The following is a 19,527-nucleotide window of genomic DNA, read 5'->3' on the forward strand; positions in this document are numbered from 1 at the left end:
ACAGTATCGCTGTGTCTCTCTGATCTAATGTACCTAGAAATTTATAACATATCCACTGCTGTATTCATCTGAGTACTTTTCTGTTGTACTGGAAAAGGGTTCATTTCCACAGAAACTAGCTTTGGAAGGGAATTTCCCAGAATTTTACTGGGGAAGGAAACCTAGAATGTGTTTTTCTGTAATTTAAAAAGTGGATTCAAAGAACTGACACTAGCTAATCTAGTGAACATTACAACCACTGACTCGTCCCTCCTTCCTTCAGAATGACTTCCTAAAACACTATTATCAGTACAGGTTATGTCCAGATACAGAGCCTAAGTTTTTCCATTTGAAACACTATTAGAAATAACCATCTCATGACATTGGAAAATATGTTTTCCCTGAAGAAAAGACGATAGAAATTTCACGAAGTCAAAAGAGAACTAAATGTTCCTCTCAACTTCACCTACATTTTCTTTGTACCTTAGGAGATTTGGTTTTAGCAAACATGGTACTTGAGTCTGAAAAAGGGGCAGTTTGAGCCACTGGAAAATGAGTAACAGAATAAAAAAGCATCTCTCATTTGAGTCTGAAATGGTACATGCCAAATTGTAATGGAAGAGGGATAGGAACAGACCTATCCAGCTTTGTTTTCACACAATTTAGTTGATTTGCACTTTTCTTGGATAGCTTATATAAATAAATACGCAGTGACTGACACACAAGAAGGTTGTATGGTCACATGTCAGCAACTTTTGAGGCTGATGAAGGTCTCACATATCACTTGGATATCATCATAGATCTGGTAAAAGGAGCAAGGAAATATCCATATTCATCTGTTCCTTTCCTTTCCTTTTCCAGGCCAAATACAATGAATCATCCCCATCCCTTTCTCTATCAACCTTTCCTCTGTCACTGTCTTGAAAGGACAGTGGGAGAACTGCAGCAGAAGAGACATTGTAGTCAGCCGCATCCTCACACAGGTAACTTGGGAGAACTGCTGACATCCCCCAGATTGACAGCTGCCTACACAGGGCATTACGTCACTGTACCACGCGCTTACTAACCAGGTGCTGTCAGGAGCAAGAAGCTAATAGAAAGAAAGGTATAAATCATGTTTACAAACCACATGTGCAATGTCTTTCAGTCCGTTTGTGGTCTTCCAGTAGCTCCATTTAGTATTCTGTACATCTGCTTGGGGTTTTGTTTTTTTTTCCATAGCGTTTCCTATCATATCAGCTACAGAATTGCCTACATGGAGGTATCCATAAATTACACTGCAGCCTAGGAGTTTCTAGTGTGTGAACAAAAGGCACAAATGCAAATGCAAGATGTTTAATTCACTGTTTATGTGTGATGTTACCCAGGTGCCAGTGACATCCTTCTGACCAGCGCAGAGGCACAAGGGACCAACCCAACATACATTTTTAATGTGATCAGCTGTGACAGCACATACACAGAGCAGACCTTGCGGCCTTAAAGCCATCCTTTTGGAACACTTCTAGGGGCCCAGAAGAAATGGTTTAATTAATCTTATTTTTTTCAGGATTGCGTTTTTTTTTTTTTAATATAAATTATGTACACTGAAAACCTGCCAATTATAGCAAATTAAGGGACTTGGCAAGTGCATCCCTTTGAGACAGATGGTAAATAACATTCAGATTCTGAGTTGAAATAGGGCTAGCGATTAACTGGTACAGGATAGAAAAGCAGTCCAAATAAATGAAATAAAAGGGTTTGATATGAATGCAAGTACTGTAGGTTGCTTTTTTTGTGTGTGTGATAATGATGGCACCAAAAATATTGATGATTCATAATTAATATGCTGCACCCTCTGAGTGGCAGCAGGATTCTAGATCTTTAGCACTATTTTAAAAACCAGTGCCAGTTGTTTATTTTGCTTTCGTGAGACTGCAAACAACTGTCATTTCAATCTCTCTGGAGGATCTGCCAGTTAAAAAGACAAGAGTGCAGCCTCACAACTAAGAGAAAGTGCCCCTACAAGTAGGAGAGGACCACAGGCAAAATTCAGAGGAAACGGGGCCTCCTGAGATGCAGGCTATATAATGCAAGAGTGGAAGTACCTGAGGAGAGTGCATTTGTTTCCAGCTTGAGCTGCAAATGAAACAGGAGTGACGACCTCAACCTTGTCCCCTGCTGACCATTTCTCCATTTCAAAAATTCACTGTGCCTACTGTTCAGAATAAACCTGCAGTCCCTGGCACAGCAGAGGTGGTGCTGATCAGAAATGCGCTGGCAGAGCTGCAAGAGGGTAGAAAGATCTCACAGCACCTGCGTGCGCTCTGTCTGGGAACAATGATTATTGCTAACCTGTCAATCTCAGCAGCGCTAAAATACACCAAATCTAATTTGGCTTAAAAATGCAAAAGCACAGAGAGATCTTTTTAAGAATCCAGCCAGAGATAAAAAAGATGACAAAGTCAAGAGCGTGTTAGTCATTTAATTTGTACTCTGCTTAGGATACTGAATTCAGGAAATGACTCAATCATGCACACAATTACAGCTATTTTCAGACCATAAATGATGCAGTACGCCAATACTGATGCAAAAACATACCACAATTAGTTCCTGCAAATGCTCTTGCAATAAGGCATCATTTCCAAGGGAGCCTTCAACCTAATTATGGCAACAGAGTATGCCTCAGGGCACACCTCTCTATATGATTTCATTATTCTTGTAGGGTGACCTGACAATGATGTCACCAGAGTGCTACTTCACCTTGCATGCTCCCAAGCACATGATAAGAAGGTTAATTGCTTTGATATATGTTTAAAGGGTCCATTTTGCTTTAGATGTTAGAAGCACACAGAGCAGTCCAGTTACCAGTCTTTTTAAAGTAATATTTGTATCCAGGAAGAATTAACATGGAATAATGTTTACATGTGACTGAGAAATTGAAGACAGGCAGTAGCTGATGGAATCTCTTCTAAGAATTGTATTATATATTCAAGAAAATTTGACATGTCAGTCAGTGACTTTTCTCGCAAACAAGAGGCCAGAGCTTTAAAGAAAACATACAAACAATAAAACTACAAGAAAAATCTCTGTTCACTTGTTCAGATTTATGAAAAATCAAGATCCAGAAAAATTCAGAGTAAAGTTTAAGATTAACATCTGGGCTCCAAGGAAGTGCCAGAGGTCCTGCTAGGTGCATTAGGACTAGGATGACAGGAAGAATCTTCACCTTTATCTCAGCTGCCATGCTGAAATTATGTGTAACCCACTGCTAATAAAAGGGATCACTCACTCTCCATAAATCCCTCCAATACCCACTCAAATGCAGTAAGCTAGAGCAATAGGAGCCAGATCTTCAAATGAGGGACTCCAGTTTTCCCTTGAGTATGATTTCATTCATAGCCTCGAATACTTTTTCCTTCTCAGTCTTAAATCCAGGCTACAGTATGTCAGTGATATAAGATTTTCCTTATGCTGGAAAATAAATTGCAGCTCAGGCAGATAATATCATTGTATAGCAATATCAGAGTGACAGATATTTTTCATGCATTTACAAAAATTCTGAAAGTTTACATTGTATTGTTTAGACTTTCTTCTATTTTAAAAGTTCTGTATTTCCAAAATTTTGATTAAAAGTATGCACTCAAGGTCTTTCCAATTACAAAAGCTATCTTGCTAGCCAAGACTACTTCACAGAAACTAGAGAGCACTGACTCAACTAAGAATTACAACATTTGAGTCAGATTTGTGAATATTGCCATGAAATTTCAAGAAAAACATGGAAACCTCAAGTTTCGCCGATACTTCTCAATTACATGAAAAACTTGGTAATTGTAAATTTTTGTTTCTGACATGCCATTATATCAACACATCTTATATGTTCAGCCTAGGTTTACTTAGTTCTTTCCACATATGATAAAAGGAAAGGCCTAAATCTTTGGGCAATGTGAACAAGTCTATCCTGCAGAAATTCCCAGTCTCCAATATGCAACATTAGTGCCCTTCAAATTCTACTCTGTTTTAACCCATTTGATCAAAGGATGTTTAAGGGAAAAGTAGGCTCTGCAATGTAGTTCACAGAGATCAGTGAAATGAGGAAAGCTAAAGATAATCTGAACAATAATAATATTACTAAAATTTCCACATTTAGGGCAACATTAAGATAATTCTAAATATTGTATAGTCTTTCCTTTATACACGGGTAAGATCTTTGAGAAATCTTGTTAGCTGGGTTTGTTGGGTTTTTGGGTTTTTTTTGATTGGTTGGGATTTTTTTCTTGTTAAAGGAAAATATTTTATAAGATCAAGAAAATAACACATGGGACCATTAAAGGCAGGGGGGAGGGGGAGGGTGTTCTTCCAAGGGAGAGAACAAGATCATATTTGCTGGTTAAAGGCCAGAACAGGAATTCTGGAATCATAAGAACAGCTTTGTTTATGCTGTTGTGTTTGGGGTGTTTATATATATATCTGGTTGTTTGGCCAAGAACTGGACAAACACTGCGAAGCAACAGTTCACAAACTTTTTTTTAGTTCTGAACACTTGTTTATTTTAACTATGGTCATGCGCCTTTTCCATTATTTTACAGGAACATGAATTTTTTTTTGCATGTATATAACTGCCTGGAGAATGGCTGTTCTCCACGTGAATGCCAGTGTTCTCATATGAACAAAAGGCTAAAAGGTATGGCTTTTCTAGGCTAAAAGGTATGGCTATCCAACAAAAGGCAGCAAGTATATTGCACAACTTAAGCAATCAGTTGCAAATTAGAGAGAGAGAAGTAAATTAGGTAGAACATATTTGTATTAATTGCATGGTAAACATTTTTTATTAAAACTTGTGTTATTAGACATCTGACGATGACTAAGGATATTTTCTGAATTCCAGGAAGGGCAAAACTCAGCGATTTAATCTTCTCAATACATTCTTGGTCCAGTTCTAATTAATATTTAAACACATACAAGCTGGAAAAGATAATGTTGCTAAACCTGTGTTTTACTAGCTTTTTAGTTTGATTATTTGAGTCATGACAGTGCTACCCCCATATAAGAGTTTCACGGCATTTGCTTCTCTCCTTGCTCACCACATAAAGATGGTCACTGCCCTGAATAACTGGTAGTTCAACAGGAAGATAAAGGAAAACAGCTGGCTTCAAAAAGCAGATGGGTGGATCACATGGTAATAGTGAGAGCATAATTAACACAAGCATCATCAGTCACAGCACACCAGCTGCCAGCAAACCTGCACACACCGCTTTTGTGTTGTTTTGGCTTCTTCTTCAGAAAAAAACCTCTTTCAACAAAGTTGAGATTCTCAAGAAGGCTTTTTCTGCTTAACTCGGGACTCTTGCCGAGTACCTCTCCAGCTGTGTGAACCCTGGCCCTGCCACAGCATTATGTAAACTATTGATGAGCTCTCCGAAAAGATACAAATCTCAGCCAGGTCTGATGATTCCCCTGAGCTGTGAGAATTAGATTAAAGCAGGAAGCCAAACACACCAAAGGGGAAAAAATATGAGACTGTGATTCCTCTGAGAGAATAATGGAAGGAACTGTATCACAGCAGTGCAGAAAACAATTTCACAAGGCGTAAATGAATGAAGAAAAGAAATCCTATAGCACTCCTTTTGTGCTTGGACATATGTGTTGCCTCTTGACCCAAATTTTAAGTGGTTCCCTTAAAAGTAATTTAAGAGTTTCATTAAGGATCTAGATGGTCCTTTTACGAACATTGTCATCTAAAGGTCAGGGACCTGGGAATGTTTCTCATATGCATAAGTCCAGGCGAGTTCTCCAGTCATATCTTGATCCCTGCTGGAATGAGACCTAATTATGCTGTATTCTGCTTCTCCACTGTATCACTGCTGTCCTTGAGAATGAAACCTGAGTATAGTGGCCTTAAGAGCCTAACATGGTACAGTCCTGGCCACACGCCTGGATGATGAGAGGAACAGGACCCAACAGGACGCATTGCGGCACACGCTTACCACACAATTCCCCCATATCCATAAGGTTCCCTGTGATATATGGACTGGACTTCCACCAGGAAGAACAGATGATAACAATCTATTTTGATGCAACGTATAAGCACATTGGTTTCTTACTATTGCATTATTTCCCCGCCTCCCTTTCTGTCTTACACAGCTGCGTGTGTGTGTATATGTTGTACGATCTACTGTAGATAGATCAAAAAGTACTATGGTAGTACCAAGCCAATACTCATGGAGTATGACATAATGTGATTGAACCAATTCCACTCTACTGAAGAACGAACCATAACCATTGATGAGAATAATAAACTAATTCAAAGCTTCTCAGATCTTTAAAAAAATTATTTTCTTCTGCTCTCTGTTTTCACACATTTATTTCTTATCTTCCTGATTTAGCAGAGGGTTTTAAAGAGATGTGTCAAAATATCATAAGATAGGCTATTTTGGTATCAGTCAAAGTGAAAATGAGAACTTTCAGTTGCTTTTAATGCACTATAATTAACACTCACATGTTTTTGAAGTTCACTTCTCGCTTATCTAACAAACAGAACAACTGTGAAATAAATACTAATAAAATACTACTGAAACTAAAAATTGATTGAGAGTTTTTCCATAACTTGTTTCCCTATTAAAAACTGATTGGCTAAAGCCAAAGTTGTTCCCAGGAACAGGTCAGGTTTTGTACGTTTTTTATGTGGTAAAAATGTTGAAAGTATTCTGAAGATGTCAACATTTTTTTTTGCAATAGCCACAAAAAAAAAACCCCAAAATTCTTCAGTTACAATCTACTTCTTACTTTGGAATACTTGATTTTTATTTGTAAAAGTGATCAAAAATTAAACACTTCATGATCAGCTAAATGACATGTTTCAATTTTTTTAATGTTTTACTAGAACAAGACAATTGTTTCCTTCTTAGCTTTAACTGAAATTTTCCAGTACTGGTAGAAGGCTGTTGATAGCCATTGCTAAAGGTATGTTACTTAAGTAAAGAAAAAGAAATAGATGATGAATTTAAAAACCCAATGAGCAAGGATATATTCCAGAACAAAAAGAAATTTTCACTTACTGGGTTAATTTTCACTAGGAAGTGACCTAGCGTATTCACTTCATTTGTGTTATAAATGATTTAAGCCATGAGATTTTGAGAGCTAAGCAAAATTATACTCTAAAAAATTTAAAATGAGGTGCCTAACATTTCTGAAAAGCAGGTTTTCAATTGCTAGTATACAAGGAACAGAATAATTTCTAAATTAATGCCCAAAAGCATGTGACACTGTGTTCTTGATTAATATATTCTTTGTACTCTTAGAGGGGATATTCTGACTGAAGATGTTGATACAGTTAATCAGTAATTAGTCACTAATCCGTGCTTTTATGATTCAACACTTGAATGAATCAACACTCAGGCAAGAACTATTACTCATTTTTTCTAATAGACGTAGTGAAATATAAAGAATTAAGTGACGTGATCATGGTCACACATAGAATCAGCAATAAAGGCAGTCCATCTTGAACAAGCAGTGGGTCAAATATGCCAAATAGTTGTACACTCCAGCAAAAGAAATCAATCATAACCGCTCAGAAGCTTTGAAACCGTATATCCAGTCTTAGCTTAAACATAAATGCCAGTTCTCTGGCTATACTTTAAATCAGGTTTTGTTCACTATTTCTCTCTACCAAAGAATTTCAGGGAACGTCTGAACAATCAGCCACAAGGAACAAACTTTTATTGAAGGAAAAAGAAAAAAAATTTCCTTTTGGGGTACTTTCCTATTTCCTCTTCCCCCATCCAGCTGATTGCAAACACAGCAGAAATATTCTTGGCTTTAAAGTAAATAGGCATTTACTTTTTCATGCATGTTCATTTACAATGTCCAATTTCATCTCCTGGTATTATACAGACACATTTGGGTGATACTTTCTATTGTCCCTTTTGTAGATGAAATTCAGTCTGCATACTTTATGCTTGCTTTCAGAAATATTTGGGTTTTGTTACTCTTGAGCTGACTGAAAGACTACTTCTTGTTACAAATTATATAGCTTCTTTTCAGAAATACCTCTATCTATCACAAAGAAAAGATCTTTCTGGGCCACAAGAACCACCAGACTATGTAGGACAAGTTTAATGGTATGTTAGCTGCACTGTGTAGTTTTCTACATCACCATACAGAAGCATCATGCTATACAATTCAGGTTGTGACAAATATCTTAAGTTAAAAGACCTCACAGTTTTTGCACAGACTATGCCCTTTGGAAAAGCATACTCTGTTGCATCCTTTGGGAAATATAAGACAGTACTAGAACATTAGTTTTCTTCCATTAATGTGGCTAATACTGTAACTGTATGAAGTCATGCTTAGAATCAATTTTGGGGCAAACAATGTAGGCAGCTATCTGAATTCCTGGCTAAGGAGGAAAGACTTCTAGCCTAAGTTAAGAAGCATTAAAAGCCTTACACTGTTGAGTAAAAGGAAACAAGAGTCTGCAATACGGCCTTTTCCAGGTATCCCATCTTAATTTTAATGCTTATTGTACTTATGACTAGCATGTCACTGGCAAACACAGAAATGTTTGTTTCTTCATTACAGAACATGTGCATATCACACATCTTCTGTAATATCATGTTATAAAAAGGCTTGCATTGAGTTCACTTGAAATATTTCACCTTTATTCAAATTGATTATATTAGGAATACTGGTTATATAGTGGCTTGTCGGCATTGTGTAATTTCAAAGGACTGGGTGCAAATCTTTCAAGAGGGAATAAGTATGTTCTTTCCCTGGATTTCTTTTTAGTTCTCCATACTCTATGCAGTACAGTCCATTGTAACAACCACAAATTGCAACATTTTTAATGAGACATAATGATAAACTCTATTTCTGGTATAGCAGTGGAAATAGAGAAATTTGTCAAAGTAAGAAAACTGCAACCTCCTTTTCACCACAGGCAGACTTTAAAAAAGCACTCCTAAGGCTTTGTAGATATTGCATAGTTAAAAACAAATTATTCTAGATGCTGATACTCGGTACTGCCCAAAAAGTTAGCCCAATACTCATATATGGACCCTGATACTCCAGAGGCATAGTTGGCTGTTGTTTCAATGATGGTATTAAATAATAGCAAAGAAAACATCATTCTAGCCCTGACTGGGATCTAAAAACACTAAGCAATCCGCAGGGCTGTATGAACTTGCATTTAGCAATGTTTTCAGTAACATATTCTGAAAATAAGAGCAGTATATTCTAAGGGGGGTGGGGAATGCAGCTTAATTGTTTTTCTTTAATTTCACAGCAAGCTAACAGGAAGACTTTTACTTTGGTTGATGCTTCAACTTAGTCCAAGGCATTTCCTTATTGTCTTTCACTCCCTGTTTCCCCACATTAACATTCAGTATGCCACCAGCCTATTAATAGATTGTATAAGCATGCACTGCAGACATATTCACCAGCACAGTTGCACATATGGCTGTCACTCCATGTTCTGCACTGAAGGATGGATCCTTGCGGAAAACATTTCTGCCCTCAGACTTCCACTAGCCGATGTGACATCTTCCCCAGATCAGAGACCCTTGCTGGCACCTCCAGGGGCATGCTTAGGCCTATCCGCATGCTGGCTCCATTAATATTTAACAGAGAAATTGAGAAGAGACTTGCTAGTGATCCATCTGTTAAGCTGCTGGAGCTGTACCAGGGACCCATGAATTGGCTGCAGACTTCTTCCATAATAATGCCAAGGTTCAACAGAGAATTTAAGGCATTCAGTTGATCCACTGCCCAAAGCTGACTGCTCGCAAGAAGGGTGGCCACAGTGCATAGCTGGTGACAGCAGATTTACCACTGAATAAAGCCAAAGCTATCTCTGAAATAATCAGCTGTGACTAATAACAAATAGTAACCTCACGCTAACTTTTTTTTAGGATAAATATAGAATGCTTCTGCCCTATTTAAAGTAGCTAAGGTATGCTTCTTCCCACCCGATTTTAGCAAACCCTAGTATTATGCTAGCATGCCAAATAATATCCCTTGGACTTGTTGGCTTCCAGAACTCACTTCCCTACCCAATACTGCATAATAATAACTGTATTTTGGGAAGAGAGAATGGGATAAGAGGGAGAATAGCACGACAGATCAGTTCATTATGTCATCTCCTGCTACCTAGTAAAAGAAGTTTGTTTCTTGGGGAACATCATCGGGATTTCTAATAAGTTATTGATGGCTCATAAAAAAGTTGAGTCAGTCTCCTGCAGGTTATATCACTCCTGTGTTAACATGGAAGCTGTGGGACAGCAGCTAAGTTTTCTCTCTCCCTTTCATGAATTTTAGATTTTGGTTTTGTCCTTTAAAACTGAAATGATCTCGTGCTTTAGAAGTCAAGTAAGCCACATTATTAATTTTCAAACAAGTTCAACTATTTTAAAAGAAAGGTTAGAAGAGAACAGTTGATCATTTTTCTCAGCATGAAGCAACAGTTTTGATTTTAGGTTGGATCTGCCTGCATTTTCCTTTTTCTCCTTGCCTCCTCCTCCTAACTCACTATCTCCATGGGAGTCATTCAAGGCTGGAAAAAACCTCTAAAGGTTTGCTCCTTTAGAAATTTTTTAGCCTGTTTAAATAAAATTCTTAACAAATGAAGTTAGTTGACACCATATGAACTGGATGTCACCAAACACAGGGAGAAGCTGTGTTCAACATAATGGCCTCTAGTCATTCTTAAACTCTGCAAGACCAAAATATAACCCTGTCTACTAGGTTATAGTGCTGAAAAAAGACTTCTGTTTCTCCACACTGACTGCAATTGGCAGCATCATGAGAGCTAACTCAGTTGTTAAAACCATGTCTAAACACAGTAAAATGCCCAACTGCAGTAAAGCTCTTAAGTACCACTAAAAAGACAGAGTAGTTAGTAAAACTAAGACTGTGGTTTGATGGCACCATAAATCTGTCTTGAGGTCTCCAATTTAATGGTGTAGCAATGTGAAGCACAGCCCTGCTCTGGCTGAAACTCACAATCTTGCATAAAATTTACCCAGTTTTTTTCTGACAGGCTGCTTCCATACAGGTGTGTTTGTTCATTAACATCTGATCCATGCAAGATTTTCTCTGGACTTCCCCATTTGGTCTAGTCCTGCTATTCCGGCTCTGTATCTTCAAAGGACTCTGGATGTCACCCGCCTTCTCTAAACATGATCTCAGAGCTTCCATTTTGGCTGTATTTCCATTTTTGTTTCTCATTGTGGTTGAACCTTTCCTGATCATGTTTGTGCCAGCTCTAAGTAGTTAGACCTTCGGCACCCAGCAGCTGGCACAAACAATGCCTGAGTTTGTCCATTTCATGGCTTTACTTTTGTCTGTTTGGTGGCTTTGCTTTTCCTGAAGTTCTGTCTTTTGGGATCCGAACAGGAGCTGTTGGCCCTACCAGGACTCTGGCAGTGCACATTAGGAAATGGTCTGCCATTCCCTTCTGCACAGATGCTTCAGTGTAGGCTCCAAAGTGACCTGGAACAAGACAGGCCAAGACTGGGCTCCACAAGAGACTACAATCAAAGCCAAAGAATAGACAATCTGGTGCTGCAAGATTAACATACGTTTAGTAGGAAGCACTCCAGAGCACCTGAGGATGCCCTTTAACGCTAGTTCACTTCACCCAAGGAAGAGAGGTGTCCCAAAAACCATGACAGGGCTATCCAGAGAACGGATCTTTGCCATTACCTATTACCAGAATCAAACAATTGACCAGCTTGACACAGGCTAGAAGATGAAGCCTTCTTTCTGGTAATTTGGAGGGGAAGCTTTAATGTGATTTTCTGAGCATGCAGTTAGGCCCTGGATGCTTGGCCAGAAGACTGACTATTCTATGCTGACAGTCACCGACCTGCACCAGTCGCATTCTATTTGTCTAAGCCTACCGCACACCAAGGGTTTTCAACAAAAGGATCCTGCACTTTGGGTCTGGGAGCCACCCTAACTGGAGACTTATTCACTCCATACACAGTCTCCACACTTGATTAGGCTGGAACCAAAAGATGGTAATTTTTAGAAATCTCTGAGGACATCTACACATGTACAAAAAATCTCAATGACAGTTCATTATAGTCAGGAATGCATTTGGTGAAGTAAGGCCAGCCTGTATTCACATTTCCCCTCCTGAATAATTACCAATCATATGTTACATCTCAGAAACGTGGTATAAGACTGAACTGTAGTTCAAAACACTGATACAGCATCCACCAGATGGTCCTCAATATATAAAGTCTCTTTCTTGATCCTGTGTGGGTTGCTTTTCCTGACCAAGAATTCAGTATTTGCCTCAGTCACCACACACGGTAGCAGTATCATGCTGTATTTGGCTAGACTTCTGTTGATCATGGAGAAAATGAGTTTCATCATCATGTCTCATCATGGCCATTTTACAGACACTAGCACAGGCCATGGCAGAGAGCATCACCAACACTTTCAGATATTTTACACTCATCAGCTTCAGCTGAATTGATACTTTTTTCTCACTTCAGCTGGATTTGGCATAGTAGAGGTAACCCATGCCAGGGCAGGTGCCTAAGATGCAGAGGGTGAGTTAGCTGCTGGAAGCATTAATCTCTTCTTCATTGACTGCAGGATATCAGACTATATGCCTAGGTTTTAGGTAGTCACAGTCAAAACAAGATGAATACCACCTATTGCACAGGTTCAGGGTGTATTAAAGCCTCTAAACAAGACTGTGGGAGTGGAGAGAACTAGCAAATCCAGGCAAGAAGAAAAGCCAGCATGTCTCTGCTGGCAACTCTGTGCTAAAGGAGCTTCAGCCTTTTTTCACCACTGCGTGCCTGACAATTGGCTAGATGGTGTTCTGCTGATCCAAGTGACCCTCTGGATGCAGGTGTTGGCATATGTGACTAGCCTAGGAGTTCCAGCCCAGTTCACAGTGGATCTGCTATACACAGGCTGGCTTTGAGAAAATTCAACCCGGGGCCCACAGTGTGCCACCATTGGTCTCTAATCACTGGCCCTTTCTCAAGACTGTCCAAGACCACCTGGAGTCACTGCTGCATGATGGATTTGCCCTCATCTCCAACTGCAGTGCCTCTACTAGCAATAATTCCAGTCACGGCCCAAAGCTCAGAAACTCCCCAAGGGACTTAGCAGAAAGAGGTCCCTCATCTAACTAGCAAAGTCTGCAAGCTGCAAGAGATCAATGGCAGTTTGAAGTGATTGCTAGAACCAGCCCACATCTTCACTGCCAATGTGCAGTGTAGACAAGAAGCTACATGTGCCTCCAGAAGCCAGGCACTGCATGCAGAAGACACAGTCTTAACCACATCAGTTATGTGTGTGTTGATTGTTCTGCAGCAATAATCAGGCCAGACCACGCTGCTTGACATCTTCTGGACAGTCTAGGTTGCCAGTGTCCTGCACACATGGTTAGACAGGGATTTTGAAAGCTTACACTTCTGGGTCAAGGCTTGGCAGGTGAACTAATCCTCAGAGATCTTTCTGCCCAGAGGCACTGTGTTCTGCCAGCAACATTTGTTCCTTACACAGAGCCCAAGATCCCCAGATCAGCCGGTAGTCCTTCCAACCACTTCCAGGATAGTCCCCTTAACACCCAAAGCAGTAGCCACAGACTTTTTATCTTCAACTCACTTTCTGAGCAACTTATGAAGGAAGAGACAACCGTAGTAAATCTCTGATATTGCCTGATGGTCAAAACATGCAACGAGGTTTGTCCCAACACCCTGTTGAGCAAAGCTAATTGCCAGGCAGGCTCTGTAGATCCTTACAAGTTTCTCTATCTGAGGACCCAATTAGACAAGCAGGATTTGTAAACCACGTAAGACATTTAATGGTGGGAGGCATCTGAAGTCAAGGCTGGAGTTAATATTGACAGTACAGAGCTATTCCAGTCACCATTACGTAAGGCTGTATAGCTTTGATCCCATGACAAAAGTCAGTGCTTGTAACACTGAATTAGAGGACATTTAGTTTTAAAAAAAAAAAAAAAAAAAAAAAAAGAGAAGAGATATTGGGAAGAGATATTACTGTTTATATTCTTAGTTGAAAAGGAAGAGTTTATGCATCTGCATACAAAATGTTTAACATTTCTGCTGAAAATGAAAACAAGTAGCACAGTTTTGACCTGTACTGTAGAGCAGAGTGCTGGAATCTGATCACTGTAATCTAAATATATCCTGCAAGCAGCCATTCCTGTGGGAGGGCTGCATGCAACAGCAGCAGCGATAAACAGGATGATGCACAACATAACTTTTTGCTTCTTTAAAAACATGTTGTTCCTTTCATAATGAAACTTGAAGTCTGTGTGTCCCTAATTCTCTCTTTTAATACTTCCAGTCCCTTCCATTTCCTCAAAACATCATCTTTCACATACTGCTCTCCTCTTTTCTCCTGCTGCACACGAACCATTATGCAGCTTGTCTGGCTCAAAGCTATGCTGCACTGATCAGCTAGTCAGTACACATACATTGACTGGCCACTTAGATGCCCCCTCTCAGAATGGATAATGGACTGAATTCTAGCAGGGTTTTTCCCCAGAAGAACATTCATTATGGTTTCTACCTAGCCATTGCATGTCATCTATCCTGGTTGAATTTTTTTCATCCTTCTGCTACCAACATTTCCTAAGTGGATGAATGGGTTTCACACCTACTGGGCATGAAAGGTGTGGGCTGTTGGGAGATAGTTAAAGGGTAAGTGACAGACGGAACAGACAACATGATTTGATAAGCTAATTTCCTCAGGAAGCTGGGCTAAATATGTAAGCTAGTACAAGATCTTGTTTCTTCTTCCTGATGATGATCCTTTTCTAAGGACGTAGGTACTTGAATAAAGCAGATTTCTTTATTACACTTTAAAGGCATGCTTCAAAAATTAATGTAGGTGTACACCTGTACTGTCAAATGGAACAGGACCACTCACTGAGTCTAAGTGGCTTGATTTGACTGCATCCACACTGCATAGCAATTGGCCCTGTGTCTTTTTTGGTTTGGATATACACTAACTTCTGCTAACCTCAGAATCCAACAGAAATGGCTAGTGTCAGACAGTCTGTCTAAGGAGTCAGCTGTGACCCTGTAGACAAAGACTGGATAAAGTACCACTGACAGTTTCTACTCTCACTAAAATTAGGATTCATAGTGGACAGATCAAGGTCTCTCTCGCATGTGCTCTATAAGACAAAGATACACAGCGATGACAAATATGTCAATCCAGTGATGGAAAACTCTAAGAAATAGGGACTTTCTTTTTTTGCACAGCATGCAGGAATAAGGAACTCACAAAGCTCCACTGGAAAGGCTTTCAATACCACCCCCATCACCACCTCCCCACACAGACTTACACAGAGAACACCTTCCCTCAAAATTCAGCCAGCCCAAGTTACAGGGGATATTTCAGAGCTCTCCAGCAGAAGCAGCCCTCAGGGAACAGAGCTCTGTTTTGTAAGATTGAACTGCTTTCTTTAGCCCCTGTCAGGCTTCCTTTGAATAGCTGGTGTCATCCAACCCATCCTTTGCCTGCCCATCCCCACAGGCAAATCAGATATATGCTTATTTCCCTGAGTCTCTTGCTTGTAGTAAACCTATCATCTGAAACATGTGATCCTATCACAATACTATGACATGTATGTTACTACAAATTTATAATGGAGTTAAATTAATTCTGCATTTCCACCAGCATCTCCAATAGTACTTGAAGTCATAAATAAACCTCTGTTTAAAACTGTGGTGTTCTTTCTTAGAAGTAACTGCTGCAATGAAAGATAATGAAAGATAAAGAGTTCTGATCTTTGCCCTTGCTGCTTATTTCCTCTTCCAAAACTTTACGAAGAAACATCGAAGTGACGAAAAGGAAAATATTTATTCCTCTTGCTGCATTGGGGCGAGGCAGGGTGGTGGGCATGCAGGGAGGAAGATGGGACTGTAAGGAACGGAGGGAGCTTTGTAAGGCAAAACTGTAAGCCAGACGAAGACATGAGAGAATATTGCAGAAATTTATCAACTATGTTTGTTTGACAAATGTTTTCTGTGTCAGGTAACACATTTGATGAACAGCCTAAAAAGCTGATTGAATACCAGAATAACTGATTTGTCAAACACACTATTTGATGAAAGATGACAATTTATTGACTAATGGTTGGCTTTCGTTAATCAGATCTCAAAGTCCTCGGTCAAGAAAAACTCCCCTCAGGCCAAATCCTGAAATCTTTAATTTGAACCAGGGGTTGCTCCACACCAGAGTACACAGCTATTCACTGCAGTCAAGATGGTGCTATTCACCTAATGGGAAATGCACAGGAGGTGAATCTATGCACTTGAGATTCTGATTTTTTGGCCTGAAGAATGCATTTCAATGGTCATTATAAATATACAACTTTTTTCTCCCAAATATCTCCAACATTCTCTCTATTGAACTGCAGATGTTTGTACAAAACATAGCTATTAAACTGCATGAAAGCACCGATCTTGAGAAGAGTCACCATCATCAAATATTTGGTCTTAAAAGTATAGACTCCACTGGCACACAGGAACAGTTTAGACCAGGAAAAGGACACAGGAGATAAGTAGAATCACCCAGGACTATAGCAGCTGTAGCAATAGTTATTATCAAAACAATTTATCATTTTATATATGTGTTTAATCAACAGCATATTGCATTTATCACTGAATTAGACCAGGCTTTTAATGTTCCTGGCGTTACTACTGACCTTTCCAGACAATCTCATATTAGTTCTGATCAGCTTTCCATGGTGGTCATGTAGACTTTGCAGCATCAAAGAGAAATATTTCCTTCCTGTTGCTGATCTTCATTTGACATGGTCAAGGAAAAGGGTACGAAGAGAGTGTATGCCCATATGAGTGCAAGAAGGTGGGAACTGGATGCTGGGAACTGAAATGGCAACATAACATTCCATAAACTTGTAAAGTAGAAGATATTTCATTATTTATTTTGGCTTGCATTTTGACACTACACCACCCCATCACTCCACTCCTCTCTCTATCCTCATTCCATTTTAATGAACAGTGTTAACTTTGGGGAGCCCTAAAGAACATGTGCTGTATAAAAGCAGTAGGTGTTATCATGTGAAAATAAAACCAAATTAGAAATTATTCCAATAGCTACCACTGCCTAATGATCAGGAGAAATCTTACATTGATGTCTAAACCAGAAATTATACACTGTTTTACTGACTTACCTGTATCTAAACAGAATGATATACTCTGAATGTATTTGCATACAGAGCTGAACTCTTCTTCATTCAAATTACTGCAGAGAAACAAGATTTATACTGTTTCATTGCATATGTACACTAGCACTTCAGATTACTTGCTTGTCAGGACTGCACTTCTCCTGTGCATGAATGACTCAGTTTAGCTTTACTGTATACTATTACTACAGAGTGATATACTGTTGCCAGAGAGGCATGCAAGGAGAATAGGCATCCTATGCAACTTGACATTCACTGGGGATTACACTTGAGTTATTTCTTATGTGTGACTGCCTTTTCTCCCTGCCTAAACTTTATAACCATTGCAGGAGGTCAGCTGAAGAAGCCAGAGTCAGAAGAGAGCTACTGATGTTAATTGCACTTGGGAAGAGCATTCTACATAAAACAACTCCTGCTATAAAAGACAACATCAGATAAAAGAAACACCTGATTGGATGGAAATCAGGGAATAAGAGCAAAAGAAGTGCCTAGTTGGAGATATTTTGATGTTTTGATGGAATCTGGAAGCAGGTCTCCCTAGCTTGAACAGTGTGCCTAAATTGACCAGAATGAATGTAAATTCTACATGGGCTATATTGCTAAATGCAGGGCCAAGTGAGATTTCAGTGCTTAGGCTAGGATACCCTCTTTTCTCACATTTCCTCTCCTTTTCTCATTCTTTTCTCCTTTCTCCAGTTCTGTCTTTAAATTCTCTATAGCTTAGTAGGAGCATACCAGTAACATCTGTCACCTGGGAAAAACCCAGGACGACTCACATGATGCATGCTCACGGGGACCAACCGTCTCGGTCTGTGCCCTCCCTAGCTCAGCCAGCCTACAGCCCTCCACAATGCAACATAAGTAGCAAGGGGCACTGAAGGGGCTATCTCCCATCCAGACTCGTATCTGAACACCCGCCTAACCCCTGTCTTCCTGAACCCCTGGCTCCACGGTGCCTTCCTGCTGTCACAGGACGGGCCACAGGAGGCAGAGGCTCCACCATATATCGTTTGTAAGCAAGGAAGAAAGTAGAGGTGGCAGTCTGCAAGTCTCTGTGCTTGTGCACTGACTGGTGTCTGTACTACCTGAGACGATAAGCTGAGATAAGCACCAGGAAATGGAAGAAACTTCTCGCTCTCCTTTGTCTTATTAGGCTTACCACTCAGAAGGGCACCTAATGCACACACCTGCACTGTGACTGATGTAATTTTTACATGAAAAAAACCAACATTGAGATGAAAATAAGTTATAAGCCAGATTCACTGTGGGTGGTTATGTAGTAAAATGAATATGTAAGGAAGATAGGTATAGATACAGATATAGATCTTTTTTAAAAATAAAGAACAGAAATCACCTTCATGCTCAACTTCGCTTACTTGCACAAAAGTCCAAAGGTACCTCTAATACAGTAAGGGAAACTACCAGAACTTCTCTGATAGCTAAAAATGTCTGATATACGCCCTGCATTCTCTGGGGCTTCTGTGTAAATGCTGTGCAATTCAGAAGATGGACTGAATTTCACTACTTATGTATTTGTGTTGTGTTTTCTTATTTTTATTGAGCTTGAATTAATCCTTTACCAGAAAAACTATGACATACTTTGACACTGAAAGCAGAGTAGATGAAGGGAAGAGAAAAGATATGAATATCAAGAAACAAGACCAAGTAAAAAGCACGGATTTTTGAAGTCTGCAATCGTGACCAAAATTTTTACTGGAAATTAAGGCATGCTATTAATATGATTCCTCATGACACTACAAAAGGAATCTTGCAATAGGACAATTCAGGTAAAGAAGCTAACTTCAGCAGTCTTCAGGAGGAAGTAAAGCTGTGAAAACACAACCACAGTGTAGAATCTGTTTATAAGCATTAAATTTTTTCCAGGTTTCAGAATGAAATTAAAATTCAGAATGCAAAGGGGGAAAAGAAAAAGTAAAATAATTAGTCCACAAAACTGTGGACATTAGAAAATTTGAATATTATAAAATTTAAAAGTATCTGGATTTTAATGCTAAATATAGGCTAAAATGTTCATGAGAAACTATTGGCATTACAATGTTCTTCTATTTCAATAAATTCTTGTGTAATATATTTTAATGATAAAGGAGAGATTAAAATCATTATGTGGGTTGTCTTGTTTACCAGTACTTTGGAAACCAAAATATTGTAACTAGTACATCTTACATTAGAATGCTAATTAAAAATATCATAAGCATGTGTTGCCAAGAAAATTTTGAAAGAAAATTTGAGCTCTTTTCCATGGGTTCATGGAAACAACTCTGAAATTTTTAAAGCTTTTGCTGAATTATTTTGTTGTTCTGTTAATAACACCACAATTATGGGGAAAAAAAGTATTAAGAATGAAT

Source organism: Gymnogyps californianus, chromosome 3 (genome assembly GCF_018139145.2).
Source record: "Gymnogyps californianus isolate 813 chromosome 3, ASM1813914v2, whole genome shotgun sequence".
NCBI classification, from domain to species: domain Eukaryota; kingdom Metazoa; phylum Chordata; class Aves; order Accipitriformes; family Cathartidae; genus Gymnogyps; species Gymnogyps californianus.